Here is a 24,042-nt window from a genome sequence, read left to right as displayed (position 1 = left end):
TCTGACCAATGCATTACACTGGCACAAACCCGGCACCGCCAATTAAGCAAAACAAAACGAATGGGCCACCGATGTACAAATTTTATAGGCCGTTAAAAAGAAAAAGAAAAAATAATAAGCCTAATAATAAAAATAATGTATGAGTATGAGATGTATCGGCCCAAAAAGCACGTCGGCCCACTGGGAAAGTGCGCGGTATGCCCGATGGCCAGTCCAGCCCTGGTTGATATAAATCAAAGAAAGAGCCAGAAGCCAGAAGACCAAGAGCAAAACATTACCGACATAAATACAACAAAAACAAATGACTAATTTCGCAGATTCAACCACTGTCTTGCATAGCCTACCTGTTAATGCGACAGCTTTCGTGAACTGTCGTATACTGTGAGTGATGCTGCGGAGCGAGCGGGAAAACCTGGAGCGGATTAGCGGAATCAGCGGAATGCTTTGAGCGGAGCGGTGGGGATGGGGAAGAGAGGCACCTCAGTCGATGAGGGCAGAGGGGCAGTGGCTCTAGCCACCGGGCCACCCCCCTGTGCACGGCCCTGAGTGGCAGTGGTCATACCATTTTATGTAACCCTGGTGCTTCACATGTTATAGTTCTGATGTTTATGTGTTGAATGTATGCTTATTATTGTAATAGTTTACTTTGGTTAATACTGTGCTATTTTATTTAGCTAGGCAAAAATAAGTTATTGTTTTGATGTCATATAAATGTGCATTGTTGGAATATGGTTAAAATGGTTGTCCTCATATCTGTTTAGTGAGAAAATTACTTATTTAACCAGAGTGTTTGGTTAAGGGAGGTGGGGAGGCTGCTCTGGCCATTTTCCCTTGTGTTTGCCCAGCAAACATTAGTTTTTAAATGTATTTATTTATTTATTTTTATTTTTTTGTTAAGTTGTACTTTGTACAGATTGCACAATTATTTAATACATTTATAAATGATCTTCTTTTGCTCCCAGCTCGTCCTTAAAAGCAACTTTCCCCAACCATGATAGTGCTATTAATCTGAATTATTTTGACGTCACAAAAAAAAAAAAAAAAAAATCATATATAGAAGGTTTCATGTCATTTACACTAATGCTATGTTAATACTACTACAACTACTGATAATAATAATACTAATACTTGTATACTATGAAATCGTAGATTCTTACTTCAGAAAATAACTACCGATATTAAACCCCATTTAAAATTGATTATTTTTCTTATATAATTTTTTTTCTTAAATTGAAAAAAAAATGAACACTTAAAACCATGTAATAGTCATGCAATTTTAATCTTAATTAGTTACATAATTCATTAGTATCAAGACCTTCATTGTCAATGCATAAACATGATTCTATACCGTAAACTATAATCAATTATCAATCAATCAATCAATAAAAATCAATTATGTACTGTTATGTGTACATTAATTTTGTGTGAAAATTTAAATATAGCAATATTGCAAGTTATTAGCAGTTGTCATCATCACCCTTTCCACAGGTCGTGTTAAGACTGGTCAAATTCAGCGTAACACAGTTTGTGGGTTATCATGGTTTTCGGGACATTGTGGATTGTGTTGTCCTGACAGTGGTCGGTGGAGGCGATGTGCGTGGCACAAGAACTTCCTCAGAAGATTCAGATTCACTTGATTTAGACTCATTTGATTCAGAGTTTGAATCCTCTCTGGAATTGGATCTTGAGTCTGATGAATCAAATCCTCTGCGCAAAGGAAACTGGGGATTCAAACAGTTGAAAAAAATTATTATTATTAATAGTACTGTGTGTTTTTGAAAGAAACTGAAGTAGCAATAAAAGTAACATTTATATATATTAGAATATCATAAAAAATAAAAATGTAAAAGAAAACAAATAACTGATACTTACTCGTTTTGAAAAGACAGATGCAATAAGAAGCATCAGTAACATTGCCTGTATAGACTTCATCCTACAAAACAAAAGCGTTTAAAGAGATTAATGTCAAACATTTATTCTCTAAATATTGTTTATCACAGAATACATTTTTTTACAGAATACACATTTTGCTTGCTCGTATTCAGTGATTATTCAGTTACCAGTAATAAACAGATTCAAAAGCCATAAATGTAGCATAACTCAAGAGATGAGTGAGTTACCTTGCGCTGATGCTCTCGTCCAGTTACTGTAATGTCACAGTCTGTATTACTCTGGCATCTGTGATAATGTGGCTTAAATACTGGATGGATGTGAATAAACCAGGGCTTGGTCCAGTGAATTCCCATGTAGATGACGTGACAATAAGTCAACATTTGTGACACTTCCGGGTCTATATCAAAACTTTAAAAATGCCTTGCAAAATCCTTTACTTAATCCTCTTCATCCCCATTGGGACATAAAGCTGCCCCTTCAGTGTGTAGTAATCCAAACAATAGTGTAAATCATGCAACGCTGCTGCCCCAATGCATTGTTCAGACAGATCACAATCTCTGCTATGTGTTTAGCGTGTGAAAGGCTCAGAACTTAAGTGTACTCTATTTAACTTATGTACAGGATTTACTGTACTTTACATCTCAAATCCACGTGTGTGAATTTATGGCCTGCGACTTTGGACACGCTCCAGTGCTCGAAACACAGCTTGAGGGATCTTGATGGATCACTGGTTTTTATACTGTATAATACACTGCAAACTCACAACTGAAATGCATTATTTGTCAAATTATTTAAAGTTAAATTATATTTTAAGTTCTTGGGGCAAGGTTGGTGGTGCGGCGGAGCTCTTCGACTGTGTCCCAACATCAGCGTCCCTCAAGAGGTCAGCTTGGTAGCTGATTTCATCAAGTACAACATGTTCCTGGAACAAAATTCCCATCAACCAATCGGATTTGAGGGACAAGTTTACAGTTTATTCCAAGTTTAGGCTTAAAACCAGGGTTTGGTGCTTCTGCATCAGTGTTATTCACCTATCATTTCCCTCTGATTTTCAGGGATACCTTATGGGTAATCAGGACGTGCGGCTTGGCACGCCTGCAACACCACCAGGTTGGCCCACTACCGCTTTGCACACAAGTTTAGATGTAAACTGACAAGGCTTTAAGGGCAAAGTGGGAGCCTTGCCGGATGAGAGATAACCGGCTAACGATTCCTTCATCCAGGGCATCTTCACATACCCATGTTCCTCCAACCCCTTAACGTTAGCGTAGTTGGACTTGCTGGGTGGGAACATACAGGCAGAAAAATATTTCCCCCAAGACCTCAACACCTCATCGTAGAGGTCTGGGAGAAACGGAAGGCTTGCAGGAGACGAATGTTTGTGACCTGCCATGAACCGCTCGCCTAGCCACCGTCCAGTTAGATTCAGTCTGACGCTGGTGCAAACAATTACATCCAGTAACTCCTCGTACGTGGGTGACAAGGAAGAGGCGGGCTCAGACAAAACATCCGCCTCAACTCCAGTTCCTCTGAACTACAGCGGCCAAGCAACAAGCTCTTCGCCAGACAGGAAGAAACCAGCGAGTGGGCTTACAGATTCAGAGCAAGAGCCTCAGGAACTGGCGACAGAGGATTGGGAAAGGGAAAGACTTGCCCAAGCTCGTCTGCCAAATCAAGCTGCGAACCCCATGACCATAAATGCCACCCAAAAGGTGTGAACGAAGCTTTCTCACTGTGAAGTGATCAGAGTGAGCACAGAGCCCCCTCGAGGGCTGACCGCTCATGCTCCACTCCAAGACAAGATCGTTAGTGTAATTTGGTATGATATATCATTCACACGGAGGCGTACACTTCCTAAATCTTCATTCACTCTTTTTGTTTTTTTGAGTTCTCTCACACGTACTTATAGCACAAACAACACACACAAACAAACAGCTTCCTGAAGACAAAGAACCTGTGTATGTGTTCTCCTTTATACAGTATAGCCAGTTGGCGCACCTATGACGTTACCTGACTTCAGTAACCAATCAAGACGTGCTTCAGACACCGGCTCACAAGGAGCATTCCCGTAGAAGCAACACTATGATACAGTGCAAGTTTCACTTCGAAAGGGAATTTCCCACAAAACACGTGAACAAAAAAGTGAATTTTGCGTCTTCTTGCACTGGAACATTTACATTAGCAAGGGTTAAACTTTCGTGACGATGCAGCACTGGCCCAATTGTCCCGAACATCATTCACGTTTGTTTAAGTTCATGTTCTCATGACATTGTAATGTTAGAATTGATAAAAATGTTGCCGGCCTCCTGGCGATTGGCAACGCTTTATATACTTGCCGATCTTAACTCACATTTGGTGCTTTCAGGCTCATAATAATAAACAACCCCTGCAAACACAATTAAATAAAATAACTTTCGTCAGGACTTCACTGGAACAGAACATGAAAACCGCATCCACACGGCACAGAGCACTGATACAAACTTCTACACATGATTCACTGCCATAGTTTAACATATAGGGCCCTATTTTAATGATCTGAAACGCAAGTATCAAACGCGAAATGCAAGTAACTTTGTGGGCGGATCTCGGGCGCTGTTGTTATTATTCCGGCGGGATAAATGACTTTTGCGCCCGACGCAAATCTAAAATGGGTTGGTCTGAAGTAGCTTCATTATTCATAGGTGTGGTTTGGGCGTAACGTGAAATAAACCAATCAGAGCGACATCTCACGTTCCCTTTAAGAGCAGGCGCGCTTTTTCCATGGCGGATTGCTATTATAACGGCGGATTTGCCAGGCGCACACCAGGAGCGGTTCACAGCTGAGGAGACCGACGTTCTCGTCAGGGCTGTAAAAGACAGAGAAGTGACACTGGGGAAGGGAGAAAACCACCCAAATTAGCTTCGGTTAAACAGGTGTATAATAATTTGGGTAAATGTGTAAGCTAGATTTATACCTATTTTTTCACATCTTTATGGACACAACAATGCTTTCCCTCGTGTGTTAATATTTTTCCTTGTAATAATGTATGATTTGCAAAAATGAAAACTGCTGCTCTGTGTAGATGAGAGAATCAAAGTTTATGCACGTAAAATAGCATATGAATAACATGCGCAACGCGCCACTGACTTTAGACTAGGTTTTTCCTGGTCAGTGGCGGAATTGTTTTCTAAACCTGCAAAATAGCACCAGGGAACGTTTGCGCCGGAACACGCCTCCTCTTTGCACTGAACCGCCCCCGGGAGCGCAAGTTCATTCCCAAGTTTACCGGCGTGCGTCTGTGGAGGGAAAAGTCAGCTGTGCGTCAGGTGCAAAATAGGAATGATACATGCGTCGGTGTACAAAGTCATTTGCGCTGGGTGCAAGATAGGGCCCATAGTGACAAATTGTGCTATAAATCCTAAAAAAAGAATTACACATGCTAAGTATGCATATGTGTTAGTGGATACATTTGGTGTGTTATTGACCTTCATGACCTTAGACGCAGTTGTCTTTACATGTCTCATACAGCTATGATGAGAAGAGCAGAATAAAGTTCAAACTGACAATTCTCTTTCTACAAAATATAACTCTTGATTAGTTTGCTTGTATGAGCAAATTAATTAATTACAAAACAAGTAGATGTTTATTCTCTGGAAGACGGGCTAAATGAGTAAACACTGTTACTGCATTCCACACATGGGTCAGACCCTCAGTCACCTCTCAGATACCAAATACAGACATTGCCTGTAACATCAAGACCAGAATAGATACACTAGTTTTTAAGAAAACCACTGGCCTACATGATCAATGGCATGTATCACATACTTCAATGAAAGAAAAAAACATTGTTTTTAGAATTTCATTGTTCATTGTTTTAAGATGTCAGTGGCATGACGTCTGACTGCTGATCCATAATGATGGATATTCAGATTTTACCATGGGATTTTTTGTCTTTGGTATCACATGAGTGAGTGTAACAGTTCATATGACCAGAGCAAACAGGTTTAGCAGCTCAGACAGATACTTCACCAACCCAAAAGACGTCAACGATGACTGAGGATGTGAAACTGTCAGAAATGTAATTTTCTACATGGATGATATCATCTGACATAATCCCATATATAAGCCCCTACATGAATGGTAGAAGTTCATGCGCTTATACAGAGGTATAAACTGCTAAAAATATTAACAGAGATGCATATTTTAGCATTTTAATAATAAAAATGCTCTATTACATTTGACATGCAACATCATTTTGCAAATAAAATAGTGAATTTTATAAATAGAGTACATTAAAAAAGTAGAACATTGCTTGTTTTTGTTTTTGCAGGTACTGATTCTCCTGTTGTCTCCGCTGGTGAAGTACAATAAAACTTGCCTTTTATTGTAAAATTTTCGCTCTTACACCACCAAATACACTACAACACTGTACTAGCGTATCTACAGAGGCGGCAGCCAATGAGTGCGAGGATTCTCTCTGACGTTCAGACAGTGGCAGCATTTACAATGCAGGACTTGATGCCCAATTCGGATTTGTTGATGTAACACCTATTACAATTGTTACTCAGTTACTCAACTAACTCAATATATTAATTTGGACCAGTGTTGTTAGGTTCGGCTAAGGAGATTGAGCATTATGTAAAAGAAAAACAAAGAAATGGGGTAATTAAAGAAATTAAATTAAGCCAGCTTTACTAACAAAACAAAACAAACAATACAATCTATCAGACAATCAACATACAATTGTCAACAGAGAGTATATCACTTCCTTTAAGATAAATGTCCGCTAAAGTTTGTTATATTCTCTAGTTGTTCAGTCCTGTTGTATGTGTTATGTTTTTCAAAGGGATACTTCACCGATTAGCATTAAGCTTTGTATCAGTAGAAACCCGGTAGTATTTTCGAATGACCGTGCTTCCCTCCCTCATATTCCCCTGAGATGAGAGATTTCTGTATTGTGTGTCTGGAAAAAAAACTCAGATGACGCAAAAATCGTCATTTAGCGTCATCGGAGGCTTTTTTGTCCAGAGGCGAGAGACTACAGCCAGCAGGAGGAGCTCGTTCCGCATGTCTTCAACCCGCCCATAGGGGGATCTCACGATAAAACGCCGTCTTTTCAGTTTCGAGTCAACTAGCTGCCTAGTTGTATAATTTCTTCTAACTGCTTCCAAGTCATTGGGATGTATTGGTCTTGCTAACTGCTCGAATGGTGCCTCGTTGGTAAGTTCGATTTGATGTTTCACTTCTTTTATATGACCAAAGTCTAAACTGGCCATTCCCAAACTGTGGTCCACGGATATAAAATATAAAATAATATTTTTTTACTTTCATTTTTACCAGGAAATTCCCATAAAAAAAAATAAAAAGTAAAAAGAATATGTAGGCCTATATTGATATAAAATTTAAATTAAATTGTCAAGTTATTGTGTGATTACTAAAATAGGCTAGTGGCGCTCGGCCGTGAGACGTTCAAGTTAAGTGCCGTTAGAACCACAACATGGATCGGTGGATAGCAACAGGTTCTCTGAAGAGAAAAGAGGCAGAGGCAGAGGTTACCAATAATGAAGAGATTGACAGTGAGTCAGATAGATTTGACAGTGAGTCAGTGAGTCAGAGGCACTGAAAATACTACGAAAGCTACTTAGCATTAGGTTTCAGCTACACCGGCCCCGAAGACGAGCCGTTGCCCGTTTGTGTTTGTTGCTACGAGGCACTGGCTAACAAGCAAATGTTGACTATATCCAAGTGTTCTTATTACTGTATAGATTTCATACTCCATTGCTATGGAAATAAGCCTGTTGTTCAAATGAACCTGATTATGCCCTCGGGCGCTTGAGTAAATAAATAAATAAAATATGTGGCAGCCGTTGTGTGCAGTAAACTTTCTTTTAACAAGCCTGTTGTACTGATTTGATGACCAGTTATAGTTTTAGTGCTAGTAAGCCTATTTAGAGGTGCGGATTAATTAAGGTACATATTTTATTATGTGTATTATGAGGTGGTCCGCGAAAATTCTTGATTACAAATAGTGGTCCACACACACAAAAAGTTTGAAAACCCCCGGTCTAAACCGTGAAGTGCAAACACTTCAGTCATACCTTTAAACTTTTCAGTGATTCTCGCCTTCCCCTCAACTGGACATGATTCTCTAAAGACAAAGGTAATGTTAGCTCTGTTGTTTGTTCTCTCTGCTCTGTTAGATGTTTTACTCAACACAGTCTGTTTCTTCGTAGGTACTACACTGAACTAAATTTAACTCAGCAATCACACTGTTGACTGGAATGAGGACATCATGATCCATTTCATTTTTTAACATCACAGGTACTTTGTATAGTTGATATTAGGTAGGTTGAGTACACAACATGATATAAGGACACCACTAGGCAAAGAAAACTCAGATAATAACTCAATGACTGCTACTTTGCCAGTACTGACAGGGAACTACACTAACCTTTTCCACTGGTGGCACTTGCGCTACTAACTTTTTCAGTTACTGGCGCAAAACATGATTTGGTCGCACAAATTATTTATAGTAAGCCGCTCTGGATAATAATGAACAATAATGAAACTGTATTGCATACAGATGTGCTTTTTATTTTACTTGCCATCTTTTAAACCACATGCCTTGTTGTTTTTGTTTTCTTTAACATTGGTTGGGATAGATTTTCTGCATTAGAAAATACAGTAGGCTACACAATAAAGTGCAAAATGGATTTCAACATGCTATGGTTGGCACAGATGGGCAGACTCCTGAACTCTTAAGTAGTGATGCGATATTAATATTGCTGTTATGGCATAAAACAGTAAAAAAAAAAAAAAAAAAAAAAACAGGAACATTGTGTACAATTAAGATAGGCTACTTAATTTATTATTCCAATTAGGGGTGGGCGATATGGCAAAAATATCATATCACAATTTGTTTCAGGAAAATCACGATTTTATCACGATTCTTTTTTATGTTGGTTTTACTATTTGTATTTTGTGACTGAGCATTACAGCCAAACTAATGTCCATATTTTAAAAACAAAGCCTTGGGTAACAAAAAAATAATAAATGGCAGACAGGGGCGAAGATAAAAATATTTGTCATTATTTTCTTTATTATTAAATATTAAGATCAAAGATACACATTACACATACACAACTTAATATACAAAGTGTATTAAGTGTATTAAAATGTTTTCAGCTTCAGTAGGTGTATTTAACAGTAGCATTGAAGAAAGTAATTAAATGAACAAATATGAAAATAAAACAAAACAGACTTCACTGTATAAATTATACGTTGATACTTATTAAAGCTACTATTAAAGTGATCAGTCAATAGCAGTGAGTGATTTTCTCTTTGCATTGTGTTGTTTTATTAACATTAAAGGAATAGTTCTCCTAAAAATTCAAATTGTCATAATTTACTCTCTCAAGTTGTTTTAAACTCGAATAAGTTTCTTTCTTCAGTTGAAAATAAAAGTTATTTGGAAGAATGTGGGTAACCAAACAGTTGATGTACCCCAGTGACTTAGTATATTTTTCTCCTATGGAAGTCAATGGGGACCAGCTACTGTTTGGATAGCCACATTCTTCAAAATATTAATATTAGAAAAATATTAGAAAATATTAGAAGGAAATGAATACAGGTTTGGAACAACATTAGAGTGCGTAAATGATGAGATGATTTTTATTTTTGGGTGAACTATCCCTTTAAGGACAAGCGGCAGCGTGTTTACTATTGCTACTGTCTCTTTATGCTGCGTTCACACCAAACGCGAATATGCGTCTGGCGCGAGTGATTTCAATGTTAAGTCAATGGTAAGACGCGTTTACGCGCGTCTGGAGATCTTGCGGCGCGAATGAGGCGTTTAGCGCGGCGCGGTAGACGCGAATTGAGCGTCTTTCACTGTGGACATAACCGACTTTATGTAAACATTGTGTGTATTTAACAGTATAAGCACAATAAGACTCGAAAGATAACTTAGTCCAGTATCCAGGCGCTGGTAGACAGGCTTTTAGTGCATGTGAGCTTTACATGTACGCGCTGAGGAACGCACACGTTAGAACACGTTAAAATATTAAACGTTAAATATTAAATAATAAATGTTAAACTATAGCCCGTCAATTTTCATTTTACAATTATCTTCTCTCTCTGTGTGCGCGCGTCCGTGTTTGTGTGAGAGAGAGAGCTCGCGCAGCACTGAAACAATGGTAGGCTACGTTTTAATCTAAGTAACGGTCGCGGGGCTGAAGCCAACTTGATGTTTTAAGTGCTCAGAGCACGTTATAAAACGTATTCTTAAAATACACATTTCTGTTTTAATAAACGCTCATAGTAAATCATAGCATAGGCTATTGCCTAAAACATAGGTACAAAAATAATCAGTGATACATTTGCGACCCATTAAAAATTAGGGTCGCAATGGCATTTCAAAAGGTCGCATATGCGACCATTTTGGTCGCAGTGTAGTTCCCTGACTGATGTTATGTACATGAGCATATCCATGGAAAATAACTCTTTGACCAGCTGGAATGACTTCTGGTGTTTTTCCTTTTAACCTCACCAATCCAAGATTACGAATGGTCAATTGTTTGTCTCTGAGATCAAGGGTTTTTAACACATCCATATAACCATAGGGTGCTTGGCTAGGTTTCAAGGATTTAATTTGACTGTACATCAAAACATCAAGAGTGTTGGTCCCTATCAACATCTGAGACTGATTCTTCGAGTGCCAGTCAGGGACAACTAGTGCTAAGGTATCAATTGGAACCTCAGTCCCACAAAGCACTTTGGGGAATATAACACTGAGATCAATTTATCCTTCATATGAGACACATTGCCCATTTGCTCCTTCGACCTCAAGAAGATTACTCAAGGGAGAAACTGTTTGCTCTGACAGGTGTGTCTGATAGAAAGACCATGGAATGGTAGTCACCTGTGATCCTGTGTCCAGCAGACAATCGCAATTTTTACTTGAGCAGTGCATTTTGTTCTATTTAGACCCTTGGGCAGGGGCATTTCTGATTCCCTCAATCTGGCTTTGATGGAAAAAACTTTTTGTTCAAAATACTTGGGACACTCATTATGTTTTCCAGTTCCCATCAGCCCCATGATAGAAACCGCATCTAGTTTAATGGGTATGTCATTTGTGAACCTGACATAGCCTTAGACACACCGGTAACACTTTAGAATACTGTATCTTACTTACTGCATAACTAATAAGGAATTATTGAAGAACTAATAGGTAATTCTTCATTAACTACTTCTTTACTACTGTTAACTACTAAGGAAGATGTGTTAACTAATCAGTATGTAATAGAATTTTATGATTGTGTTAAGTAACAGTTAGTTAATAAATAACTAATGAATTATGTCATATATCCTGAAGAACTATTATTAACTATCTACTAATTAAGGTTCAAGAAAAATAACTTTGAAGTAACTACTAATGAACAGTCATAGTTACCGGTATACTACAATAATCCAGGTTTTTTTCAGTGGAGTGGTGGATGAAGTAGTAGAAGTACACAAATCAAGAACTTGAATAAAAGTACGGATACCCCAATAAAATATGACTTCAGTAAAATTATAATTAGGCCTATTCATTTTCAAATTAACCTTAAAAGTACAAATGTAATTCATTTTTAAAGTACTTAAAAAGTAAAAAGCACTGAACAATATTTTTTTAGTTTTTTAGACAGTTTTAGTCATTCAGCACTAATAAGAAAGATAAGTGGAGAACAGAGACCGGGTGATTACACTTGGAATAGTTTTTATCTGAGTTCCAAGAGTTTTCAGATACGCAAAATGAACACACGGATCGATTAACCGTGACAAAAACAAAATAAAATAAGCTGTATTAAGAAATATCCTTATCTGAAATAAAGGAAGATATCATGTACCCTAAACGAGTCATTGTCATGTATTTTACAAAGGTTAAGATGATTACGTTAATAGTGTTTTTTTTTTAACAGTAAGTTTGATTTGAGTGGGAAGTATGTGGTAATTCTTTATTAATTACTAATGGGTTCCCTATATTTTCACTTTAGAATACTGTCTCAGGTTCTAAGTAATTCCTGAAGAATTATCTAATAATTATTTATTAATTACTAATAAGTTCCCTATATTTTCACATTTAGAATCCTGTTTCCGGTTATAAGTAGGCTAATTCCTGGATATTTATTTGGTAATTCTTTATTAATTACTAATGGGTTCCCTATATTTTCACTTTAGAATACTGTTTCAGGTTCTAAGTAATTCCTGAAGAATTATCTAACAATTATTTATTAATTACTAATAAGTTCCCTACATGTTCAGTTTCCCTCAGTCGTTGCCTCAAATATATTAATTTACTCAATGGCATTCTATGCTGAGCAATACAGACACACACAGTACTGTATATACAATATAAAAACTAATCTGAGGTTAGTTAAGGCAAGGCACTTGAGTGGGGTTCCTTTCTGAAGTTGATTTCTTACAGAACACACTCACAAAAGCACATAGGCCAAAACCTCTTTAACATTTATATGCATTTGTTAAAATTGTATTTTCTTCTATTAATAACATTAGTAAATAAGGAAGGTCACAACTCAATGTAGTTTTGTATGACTGTTCATTAGTTACTTCTTAGTTATTTTTCTTGAACCTTAATTAGTAGATAATTAATAGTAGTTCTTCAGGAGATATGACATAATTCATTAGTTATTGATTAACTAACTGTTACTTAACACAATCATAAAATTCTATTACATACTGATTAGTTAACACAACTTCCTTAGTAGTTAACAGTAGTAAAGAAGTAGTTAATGAAGAATTACCTATTAGTTCTTCAATAATTCCTTATTAGTTATGCAGTAAGTAAGATACAGTATTCTAAAGTGTTACCGACACACCAAGATGTTGCTTCATACATTTGGCCAATCGGTCTTCCTCTGTGTGCAAAAGCAGCAGTAATTCAGAGAAACAAGGAGGGTTAACTTTCCTTTGCTCTAGCCGTAGTTCCGCTAGAAGAATATCATCCCAGCAGTCATGACAGAACTGTTTATATATATCATCATTATCAATATCATCCCAGCAGAACTGTTTGAGCAGCAAGCGATTTGGTTGACTATCCAAGACTCCAGATTTATTTCCACATATGAATGAGGCCTGAAACTGATCTGAGAATATCATTATCCATGTGCTTTTTTTCTGCTTACATGTTTGTGGGTCATGACCGATTTGTGCCACTTGGGAGGAAAAATTCAGAATTAATTAATTTGAACCATGTAATGTAAATGCGGCCAGTAAAACAACATCATTTCAGCATGGCGAAATATAGGCTACTAAGTGGGGCGAGTCGGGTGACCCGCACCATACGTGATTAAATCACCTAACGTTTCTACAGAATGCACCTTTACAAATTTTTATTAAAATGTGAAACTCTAGGATTAATATTTATTATCATGTGAGCTTCATTAATGTTAATGTTCACCTGTTCATTACCAGCACTAAGCTTTTTGCACTATCACAAGCTTTTTGACTTCAAGGATCAAGTCAAGAAGAGGACAAAATCTGCTCAGAAATTTCAGCCCAGAAAAATGTTCTAAACTGTGCTAACAAAACTCCACAAAAGATCTGTTAATGCAACCTGTGGTCGGCACTGAGGCAAAACACACATAAACATCATGGTGTTTAGGGGAAATTCATTTACACAATCTGTCTCGTTTGACGCAGTTGTGACACAACCGCTGGTGAGGTTTAGTAAAGTTTCTTTGAGTTTCTCTGGCAGTCTCAGCTTTGTCTTGATGAAATAATTCACCCAAAAATAATACTATTAAAATAATTACTCCTGTTATATTCCAAACCTGTTTGACCTTCTGTCTTCCATGCAAAATAAAAGTCCTTTTTCTCTAGAATTTGCCACATTTGCTGCATTGTCTCCTTGGACACATTCATTCTTAAAAGTAGACGTGATGTCCAATTTTGTGAACATTCCTTAATGTTTTATTTTTAAATTCCAATGAATTATTCCATCCACTTCACAAAAGCAGTCTAAATGGTTTGTTCACAATCGGACTGATCTGGTTCTGATCAACTCACTGATTCAGTGATCCAGTGGAAAACGCAGTGGAGGGGAAGTTCATCAGCGAACAACAACTTCAGCCTTTACAAAAATCTCTAGTATGACTTTTTCGTTTTCCAGAGAAGAAATAAAGTCATTCAAGTTTGGAACAACACGAGAGTGAGTAAATCATGACCGGATTTACGGTCATTCATTTCCAGTTTCCAAAATCTAAACAGGTACATTTTGTCATTGGTACAAACTTATGATACTTGACAGCTGATATCTGATTTTCCCCTGTGTACACTATAACTTTAAAGTGAAAATCTAAATGCAAATGATACCATCTCATAATATTACTTTTAGACAGTGGCCCCAAAGAGTATTTAGACCTAAGACACACCTAAAACTGTCTGAATGCCATTGTGTTATAAAACAACAAAGTAAATACAGACAGCACAAGTATTGTTTTCAAGTGAAATATTTCACCATGACTAGTTTGAAAGGTTTTAAGTGATAAACAATAGAAATACTGTTGAAAATGAAGACAAAAGGTATTGTGACACTTTCTGAATGTCAAACGTCAGCGCCGGTATGGTTAATGTGATAGAAGACCTGTGAGAACTTGAAGACTTCATACATCTAGTAAAAATCAAACAGAGACCAGCTGGTTAAAGAAAGTGGACCTCTAGCAGCATTTGAGCTCAGATGACACTTGGTTTAATGTTTTGTTAGCTAATGTAAAATCTTTAGTTACCACAGATAAACATTTCCTCAAACAACAAGCCAAGACGTGCAAACTGTGAGCGGTTAACTGGATCAGAGACGGAAAATAATCAACTTGATTTCTTCATAGCACTTACACTGTTGTGAAAGTCATTTGGTGTGGTAAATGTTGTTGCGCAGATCAGTACAGGAACAAAATGCATCACAGATACATATGCACAACAACATCATAAATGGGCTTTTAATTATCAGATTTTGTGAATATCTTTTAGATTAAATTTGGAGGTACAGCTGTAAATGCCACTTGTCCAGTTTGTCCGTACATTCAAGTCCCTTATATTTCTGTGGGTTGTAGTATGTGCCCTGTAGCAGTATATTTCTTAATGCCTTTAAAAACAAGCATATATCATTACAGATCATAAAACGAATCTGAAATGCTAGTGGTTTCAGATCACATAATAAAAAGAAAGAAAGCACCATGCATTTTTAAATTATCAAATGATTTTTAAGGTTACGAGTGAATTTTGAAGTATGTTACACCACTATTTTCTATACATGCAAGCTGGTCGAACACCACTAACCACTCGGTGAGTTGCACAGTTTTGAAAACGAACGTTAAGGGTTGTTTTAAGGACATGTTCGTGCATGCCCGTAGCCAGCCACTCTGAAGCGGTCAAAGGCGATTCTAAACGAGTCAAAAGGTCGAGACAGGACCCATCGTCAACATTTCTGTGTCCACCACTCTAGTTCATCTAAAACAAACCAGAAAAGAGACTCAAAGTGCTAAATATCGGAATTATCCTTTAATTATTGCAGGTTTGAGTAATATTCTGAGTTTGCAATTCACTGTTTTTATTCATTTTGAAGAATACAGAATCTGTTTTTGTTCAAGTGAAATGTATGTTCACATTTAGTCTTGAACTGCAATAGCCTATCCATCATGTTCACACACAGCGCACACACAACGCCTCTACACTCATGATTCTCTCAGCATGTGGACAGGAGAGCTGTCAGTCAGTAAACGGGAAAACAAAGTAACTTGAGTTACTTATTTCATAAAGTAAAATTAAATTTAAATGTTCTGTAAATTTAAAAGTAATATGTTATTTTACTAGTTACTTGAAACAGTAATCTGATTATGTAACTTATGTTACTTGTAATGCGTTACTCCAAACACTGGATGTAAAGATAAATAAATATATCTGCTATAAAGGAATTCAAATACTCACACCAACATTTATAGGGACGTCTGGTTGCATATCCTGTTCATGCTAAATATCCAAAAACAAATATGATCAATAACCACACACAAGAAAAAAACATAGCTCAAGCACTATATTCAAATGCTCAAAATGTTTTTTGTCAACATACCTTACATTTTAATTTATGCATTTGGCAGACAATTTTATCCAAAGCAACTTACATTGCATTTCAAGGTACACATTTACACTCTTACCAGTTCTTGCTTTCCCTGGGAATTGAACCCATGACCTTGGTGTTGCAAGCACCAACGCTCTACTATTTGAGCTACAGGAAACTATACAGTAGACATACAGTAGAACCCCAGCATCACAGACATCATGACCGGATCTCTAAAAACACAAAAGAATCCAAAGAAGAACGTTTTTCATTTATATTTCTTACCCATATAAGGTTTCTGAACTCATTGTCACTCATATAGTAGGCCTACATGCAAAATATTGCACATGCATCACTCAAAAAAATAACTCTTTGAATGAACATAAAAAAATCATGGAAATGATTTCCACATGATTAACTTGCTTTATTTCAGCATTATGCAATTCTGTTATTCCAATTTAATGTACTTACGTTGGGTCAACTTAATTTATTAAGGTTGATTCAACTTATTTACTATGGTTGGACACAGCTTAATTTAATAGTGTCAGCCCAACTAATTTACTTATTTGCATTCAACTTATGTGTTTGTTATTTTCATTCACCCATTCATATTTTATTTATTTTAGTGACACATAATTAAATGAATAGACTATAGCTAGCTATTTGCTAGCAGTAGCACATATTAGCATCTTAAATGCTAAGATTTACATGCTCCTTCAACCAAAGCAGTTAAAAGTAACTAAATCAGTCCACAGCCAAACAAAATGCTCCACACGTCTCCACAATGGTAACCCACTGTATTTTAAATGGTTCTAATAATTCCAACGTAATTGAACATTAAACACAATTACATACTATCAAGTCTTCCCCTTTTCTCATTTTCTCAAAAAACATAAAATAACACTTAATTTGAACATTTATTCTCTCTTAATTCAACCATATGCAAAGCATGCTGGGAACTAACAAGCACTGCCCAGTTTCAGTTAATGCAACACAAATCATTCATGTAATCCAACACAAACGGATTAAGTAAACTTAAATTTTACATATTAAGCAGATTGAACACAATCAAATTAAGTTAGGGCAAAATGGCAGTTGGCGTCGCACTATACTGCCACCCTCTGGATGTAAGAATTTTTTTACTTAACATAAATGGTTTGTGTTTAGACAACACGTTAGGATTTTGTACTGTTAAGTTGAGACATAATTACGTGGACCTTAATAGAAAAAAACATTTCAAGTCAACAAACACAATTATTATAAGTAAACTAAATATAAATATATTATGTAAAGTGTACAAACTTCCTAGTTCATTTTTTTGAGTGATTAGTGAAATTAGAATAAAATAACTCACCTCTTTAACTAAATTGAAAGACCAAGTTATGGAAGAGGGTAAAAGACGATAAACCTTAGTGTACTGGTTTCTTTGGAAACATTTAGTAAATGACAAGTACTCATCTTTTGAGTGCATATTAACGATTTGTCCAACCAATCAGACGAGGGCAGTGCATCATGTCTTTAATCAACAAAATGATTAAAAATGATGAATTATGCTTTCATTATGTTAATTAAACAATATCAACTTAGGAATGCAATCATCAATTTTAGTCCTATTACAACAGTGGTTTTCTATCATTATACTATCATAGAAGTGAACCCAGATCAGATGTGGTTTCAGTCCACCGTAACCATTCCTCATGATGAGATATAAAAGAACTCTTAATATTAACACAAGGACGACATGTTAATTACTCAACGTGATCCACAATGATAATTAATGTACCAAATTATAGAAACATTATAGAACATTATAGGTGACACTTAAGGGGTTAAAGTCATTTGTAAAAGTGTGTGTCATATTTTGGTTATATTTTGTTGGGTGTAACAGGTATATGATCTGGGTTTACCAAAAGTCTGAGGTTTATTCCACATTTTTTATTACGTTTTTATTGGGAAATCCTAATGAGCTGATGTTGCAATTTTAATAGGTGTGTGATTATTTCACAGAATGTGGTCTCACAGTTTGATCAGATAATGAATTGTTTGTTTTTCCAAATAAAAACATGAATAGCAGCGTTACACAAGACCTGATTATTTATTGCTTAAAGGTACTGTAAGTTCACAACATTTTATTCAAATTTGTGATAAGCTGATCCTGTATATGTGATAAAAACAAGTGTATCATTTTGTGCTTTTTAGGGTAAAACCGAAAGACGTTTGTTTGTAGTGTTGTCACTAGTTTGTGCCACTAAAATAATTCGGTTCACTGATTAAAATTAGTCTTGTCACATTGATTAATCGCGATTAATCACATTTAACATAAAAGTTTTTGTTTACATAATAGATGTATGAGTGTATGTATTATTATATATATATTATATGCGAATGTTAGGCACAATTGTGATGAATCGATTTGACAGCACTAATTAAAATACAATATTTCTGACCAAATATCTCTTTCTTCAAACAGATGGAGTGATAAAGAGCCAGTCTTTGATGAGGTGAGCAAAGTTTGATAATTTCTGCATCTGGTCAGCCTATAGTGGCTTCATGTTTTTAATTCTGAATCCTGAAAAAATAAATGATTGTTTGTTTGCTGATCTGGGTCATCAGTTCACTGGTCCTACATTGGCTCAGATGGAAAAAGCATCATGGCTAGAAATATTACTTTCCTTCTTCAAGACTTGATACTGATAAGGTGTCGATTGTGAATATTTTGTGTTAACTGATGTCAAATAATTTGGTGTCTGTGATCTACTGTTTTGTGTGTATGCAACTACGAGTTAACAGAGAGAGAGAGAGAGAGAGAGAGAGAGAGAGAGAGATGCTGACCTCTACTGGTTCAAATCTGTCATTGAAATAGGATTTAAAAAAAAAAAATTCTGCACTGTAAAATGGAAAGTACTATTTCTACCTAAAATAAAAACACTTTATATATATGTTACCGTATGATTTGAGATCATGTGACAACATTTTTACAGTGTAATAATTCACACAGATATAAAAAATAAAAATAAAATCACAAAACATACCTAAATTTTGAAAGAAAACAATCCTTCAAAACTAAATTTTCAACAACAAAAAAAATCAGAATCTTTGAAAATAAATTATTTCTGAACTAATGATTTCAGGACTGTTGTGCAAACATAGGATATATGAAAAGCTAATGTATAAATGTTTCTACATTCGTGAAATTGTAGGGCAAATAAGAGTGAAAACATGATACACTTTGTGGCTTGGTGTAAGCCTAGTTAGCCACTTTGGATATATTATCTGAATAATTAATCAAGTCATTTTTACCCCTGCAAGTAAATGGTGTGCTACTCGTACTTGCGTATAGCCACTCAGAATAGATCATCTTACATAGACCTCATAACTGACAGCAATATAAAAAATACTGAATGTATTATTCTAAATATAAAGTGAAAGACAAGTGATTTAAATGACATAGGACCTTTGGAATGCAAAGATGCAGTAGTTACAGTACAACATGGTTTTCCATAATTACTGAGGAAAGTCTTGACAAATACACCTGCAGTTTATGGAGACATAAACAAGACCATAATGATGTGACAAGATGTGGTTCCAGTCTTCTTACTCTGAGACATTAGATGTTTTACTATAAACTTAACAACTTAAAAACTTATTTTTACTTAATAAACTTTTAGTAAACTTTTTTACTAATCTGATTCTGGACAATATGATATTATCTGAACTATGTCTAAATTACATGGTTTGACTGTAGAATATTCAAGACTTAATGAATTGATGTTGTAATTGAATTAGTTCTGCTATGACTTCACTGTGGTCACGTGTGGTAAAATCTTATTTTTGTGATGTTTTTTGATGGACAGATTTTTGATGTACTACCCATAAGGTATTTAAAAGTATCTATTGCAACAATAAAGCAGAACTGATTGTTTCTCACTTGATGGTAAGTTTACAATTCATTTGCATGTATTCCTATTAATCAGTCAGGTATTCAGGACTTTGTAACTTCGAAGCATACAGTGCGTGACATCTGCAAAGGACTATGAATTATGACTGACATTCAGATAAGAACTGCATCTATACACTTTAAACACTCAATGACTGCACTGTAAAAGAATTCTAACCCTCCCAAATCAAAAATTTCAAGTGACCGATAACATCTAAATTTTTCAATTGGCCCAAGTGAAATTCTTGTTGCAATAGTCTGTTAACATTGGCTCAATGAGAAATAATACATCAGACTAATTGAAAAATGTAGATGTTATCGGTCACTTGAAATTTTTGACTTGGGGATGTAATTTTTTTTTACAGTGTGGTTTATCAGACATGCATGATATAATGTTTAGATGGCCTAAATTTGAGCAGCAAATGGCTAGTACACATTTAAAGCTCTTCTCCATTTAGTTTAACTTGATGTACTAAAATAAAATAAAATTTTTAAATAATAAATAAAAATTAGTAGAACATATATAGACATATTACAAAATAAATAAAAATGACAAAAAGCAAAATGACAATTTTTTTTTTTTACAAAAATAAAAATAAAAAACTAATAAAGTCTCAATGATACTAAAATAACACTGGTGCTAGCCAACTTATAGTGATAGTGCATGTCAGCATTATCTTAGTAGGCATAGTGATTATGGTTGTCGTGTTTTTTAAAGATATTTGATGTATACTATGTATAATCTTAGTGTTTGCCCATTTGATCTGAGTGCAGTTTTTGGCACCATTGATTACACATTTCTAATTGACAGACAGAGGCAATGTGTCAGACGGCACTGCTTTCAATAGCTGTACGATATCAGGTGTCTTGAGCTTCATTAATCACTTGTGGTGTGCCTCAGGGCTCAGTGCTGGGGCCAGTGCGGTTTTCACAGATACCACTTTCTTCAGCAAAATGCAGATAAAACAGACATTGTATTAATCATTAAAAGTTATCAAAATCAAAAGTTATTCTTTTGGAAAGCTTTAGGTCATATGGTTAACAATCTTGTGGTCTTTTTTGACAAACTGAAGCTCTGAGTAAGGAAGTAGTCTTTGAGGTTGGCACAAGACTAAATGTGCCAAACCATTGCCCTGCTGATTTTATTTCAGAATAGTCTATTCTCAAGTATGAATGTATGGTCTGCTTTTTTACTTTCATTTTTTTAATCTATTTTTAATGATTTTTTAAAACATTTTCTTTATGCTTTGTGAAGCACTTTGTAAACACATATTTGTTATAATACCTATTATTGTTGTTATTATTACTATTATTTTTAATTAAAACAAATTTTTTATCTGCTTTATGTAAAAAAAGTGTTTTGAGGCTTTACAAATGTTTGTGCATTTTAGGGTAAAACTTCATTTCAGGGGCTGCATCCTTTGAAGGCCGTGGGGATGGAAATCAACCAACGGAAAAAATGTTTACCCGCGGCAACAACTTAAAAGTAGCCCAATTCCACGGGAAAACCTCGGACTTGGCAACACTGACGCTAGGCCGCATTAGAAGGATCCTTCGACTTGGGACAGCCTTCGTCGCGCCGCTGTGATACGATGCAATAATCCTTCAAATGTGGCCTTCGGAGGATGCAGCCCCTGAATTGGGACACAGCTGAAGACAGTCATTGTAGTGTTGTCTATCCTGGGTCTTTGTCTCAGTGCTCCAGTAAGTTACTAAAAAAATCAAAAGGTTAAATAGATTAAACAAGAATTAAAATAAAATCATTCTGAACAGCGTTCTCTGTCTTCATACAGGTGGAGCAATACGCAGGCGGAGATAATGAGCAAGTAACTGGTGAGGTGAGAAAATCATTTCTGCATAACAACATCCCAAAACAATGTATTTACAAGTCTGTCTACATCTTTCTGTGAACACTGTTTACTGATCTAGGGTCAGCAGCTCATTGGTTCTCCACTTGCTCAGACAGACCCCATCACCAGGAATATCTTCTTCCCTATTCCTAGAGCTGACAACATCCCTACAAACCCTTATTTTAACTACCAATACCCATACTACCCATACTACTCATACTACCCATACTACTCTGCCTACACACTTCCCCCTGTTGTTATCAGTCTCCCTCTGAGAAATCCCTGAAACTGCCTGAATCATTACTTCAACAGCTTCAGTGGCAGATGGCACAGGTGAAAGCTTTTCATTATGTATATTTCAGGCTGATGCTCGACAAAAAAATGTCCTTCATTCAATTCTTAAATAAATAGACCTTAAGTGTGCAATAATGTGATCTGTTTCCAATTTACTGTGTGTATCTAAAAAGGTTTAATTAAGCTATATCACGACCAATAGTGCACTTCGTCCAATTATTTTGTCCATACTTGTAAAATTGTTTTACATAAAATATGTAACATTGCACTGACTGTAGTGAATTTATTGTTGCTTCTGTATTATATTCATGAAATAAATAAATAAACAAACAAATAAAGATTATACTTAATAAATAAATAAAAGTGCCAACTAAATAGAGGAGATTAGGTTTGTTTGGATATATGGTTTGGTCAGGGTTAATTTCGCCCTCTTGACACACATGACATTAAAACAGTAAAACCAGTTGAAATGAGGACTACTAATTTTATATCAAAGCAAAAAATAACTCCCGCAACTAAAATATTATAAAACAACCTGGAAAGAAATGAGCTTCATTAATCACTTGTGGTGTACCTCAGGGCTCGGTGCTGGGGCCAGTACTGTTGTAAAATAACATTGTAGTGAAATTATTGTTCCTTCTATACTACATTCAATAAATAAATCAATAAAAAGTGCCAACTAAATAGAGGAGATTGTGTTTGGTTGGATATATGGCTTGGTTAGGGTTCATTTTATTCTCCTAACCCACATTACATTAAAACCAGTTGACGTGAGGAGGACTACAAATTTTTATGTCAAAGAAATAACTTCCCCAGCTAAAATATTGTGTTACTCAATAGATAGAACACTGTTATATTTTGATATAAGATTTGGATACCTGTGATTGTGTATGTAAATGTAATAATTATGTAAATTAGGAAAAAGTTTAAGTTAAAAAGACAAAAAAAAATATATAGATAATTTTTTTTTTTAAATAATAATAGTATTTTGAGGCATTGTAAAGGCTAAAATAAACTCAATGTTAAGAGGTGTTGAAGTAGAGAGAATTCTGGAGCTTTGCGAGCACAGTTTGACATTCAGTCATCAAAGCAATCAGCTCTCAGCTGTGTGTTAATGACAGGCCCACTCATTATAGCCTATTACAAGAGCACACTGAAAAACAACCCTTTGTGAGCATCACACAAACACTGTACAGCTGAATGAGAACAGCATGAGAGCAAACTCTGCCCATCTCAACAGATTGCTGAAATTAAGGGGAAATTAGGTTCAAATGAGATTTGGCTTATAATGTTAAAAATGCTAGATAGATCTGAAAGAGGGAATCTCCATTTATCAGCTGGAATCGCTTTTATAATGCCTTGCATTGCAAAGTGAAGTCAAGAACAAACAGTGCTTAGGTCTGCCAGATTTTAAGTAAGTTTTAATTTCTTCAGATTTAGAATCAGTTATTTGAATGTTATTTGTTTAATATGTGTTCAGTGCACAATGATTGTTCATCCTCCAGTAAAATGAGGTCGCGTTTCTGAGAATCGAGGTCACAGAGTCATATTTCAGAGGGTATGAACTGCATGGTCTTAGCATAGAAATGCTACTTGAAACTCTCAATTTTCTTAGAACAAAATAGGAAGTAGTTCATCCTTTTAGGCAACAAATGGTCTGTGAAATCAGGTGCATCATCTTCAGAAACCTCAGGAGGACAAACTACATTTTATATGAACTGTTTTCCATTCCATTTAGTACATTGTCTGAGCATAGCTTGTCTAAAACCTTGATGCCAACCCTTACGAAAAAAAAGTATACTTCAAGTTCATTTTATGAAGTATACTTGAGTAATGTTCAAGTATATTTTTAAGTATACTTTATGTAGTAAGTATACTAATGTCAATATGTACTAGTAGTAAACTTGTAAGTGTACTATTTTAATACCGCTTGGGACTAAATTGGCCCACTTGAAGTATATAAAAGTATATGTTT

The 24,042-nt window shown here is 35.6% G+C and overlaps 2 long non-coding RNA genes across 3 annotated transcripts; one reads left to right on the top strand and one right to left on the bottom strand.

Annotated features, from left to right (window-relative positions):
* Positions 1 to 543: 543 nt before the first annotated feature.
* LOC311076217 lies at positions 544 to 5,192 on the bottom strand. The gene is made up of 3 exons (XR_014604626.1): positions 2,121 to 5,192; positions 1,873 to 1,933; positions 544 to 1,721 (listed from the first exon to the last, which is right to left on the bottom strand). It is a non-coding gene; the product is annotated as an uncharacterized lncRNA (long non-coding RNA).
* On the top strand, positions 5,184 to 22,288 carry LOC311076218. 2 transcript variants are annotated; one of them, XR_014604627.1, is made up of 5 exons: positions 5,184 to 8,194; positions 18,457 to 18,487; positions 21,315 to 21,627; positions 21,717 to 21,761; positions 21,853 to 22,288. It is a non-coding gene; the product is annotated as an uncharacterized lncRNA (long non-coding RNA). The 2 variants fall into 2 exon arrangements; XR_014604628.1 differs by lacking the exon at positions 5,184 to 8,194 and having other exon boundaries at positions 17,894 to 18,487.
* Positions 22,289 to 24,042: the final 1,754 nt, after the last annotated feature.

Source organism: Abramis brama (genome assembly GCF_963993115.1).
Source record: "Abramis brama genome assembly, chromosome: 25".
NCBI classification, from domain to species: Eukaryota; Metazoa; Chordata; class Actinopteri; order Cypriniformes; family Leuciscidae; genus Abramis; species Abramis brama.
The sequence above is the reverse complement of the archived record's forward strand: the minus strand, read 5'-3'. Positions and strand labels throughout refer to the sequence as shown.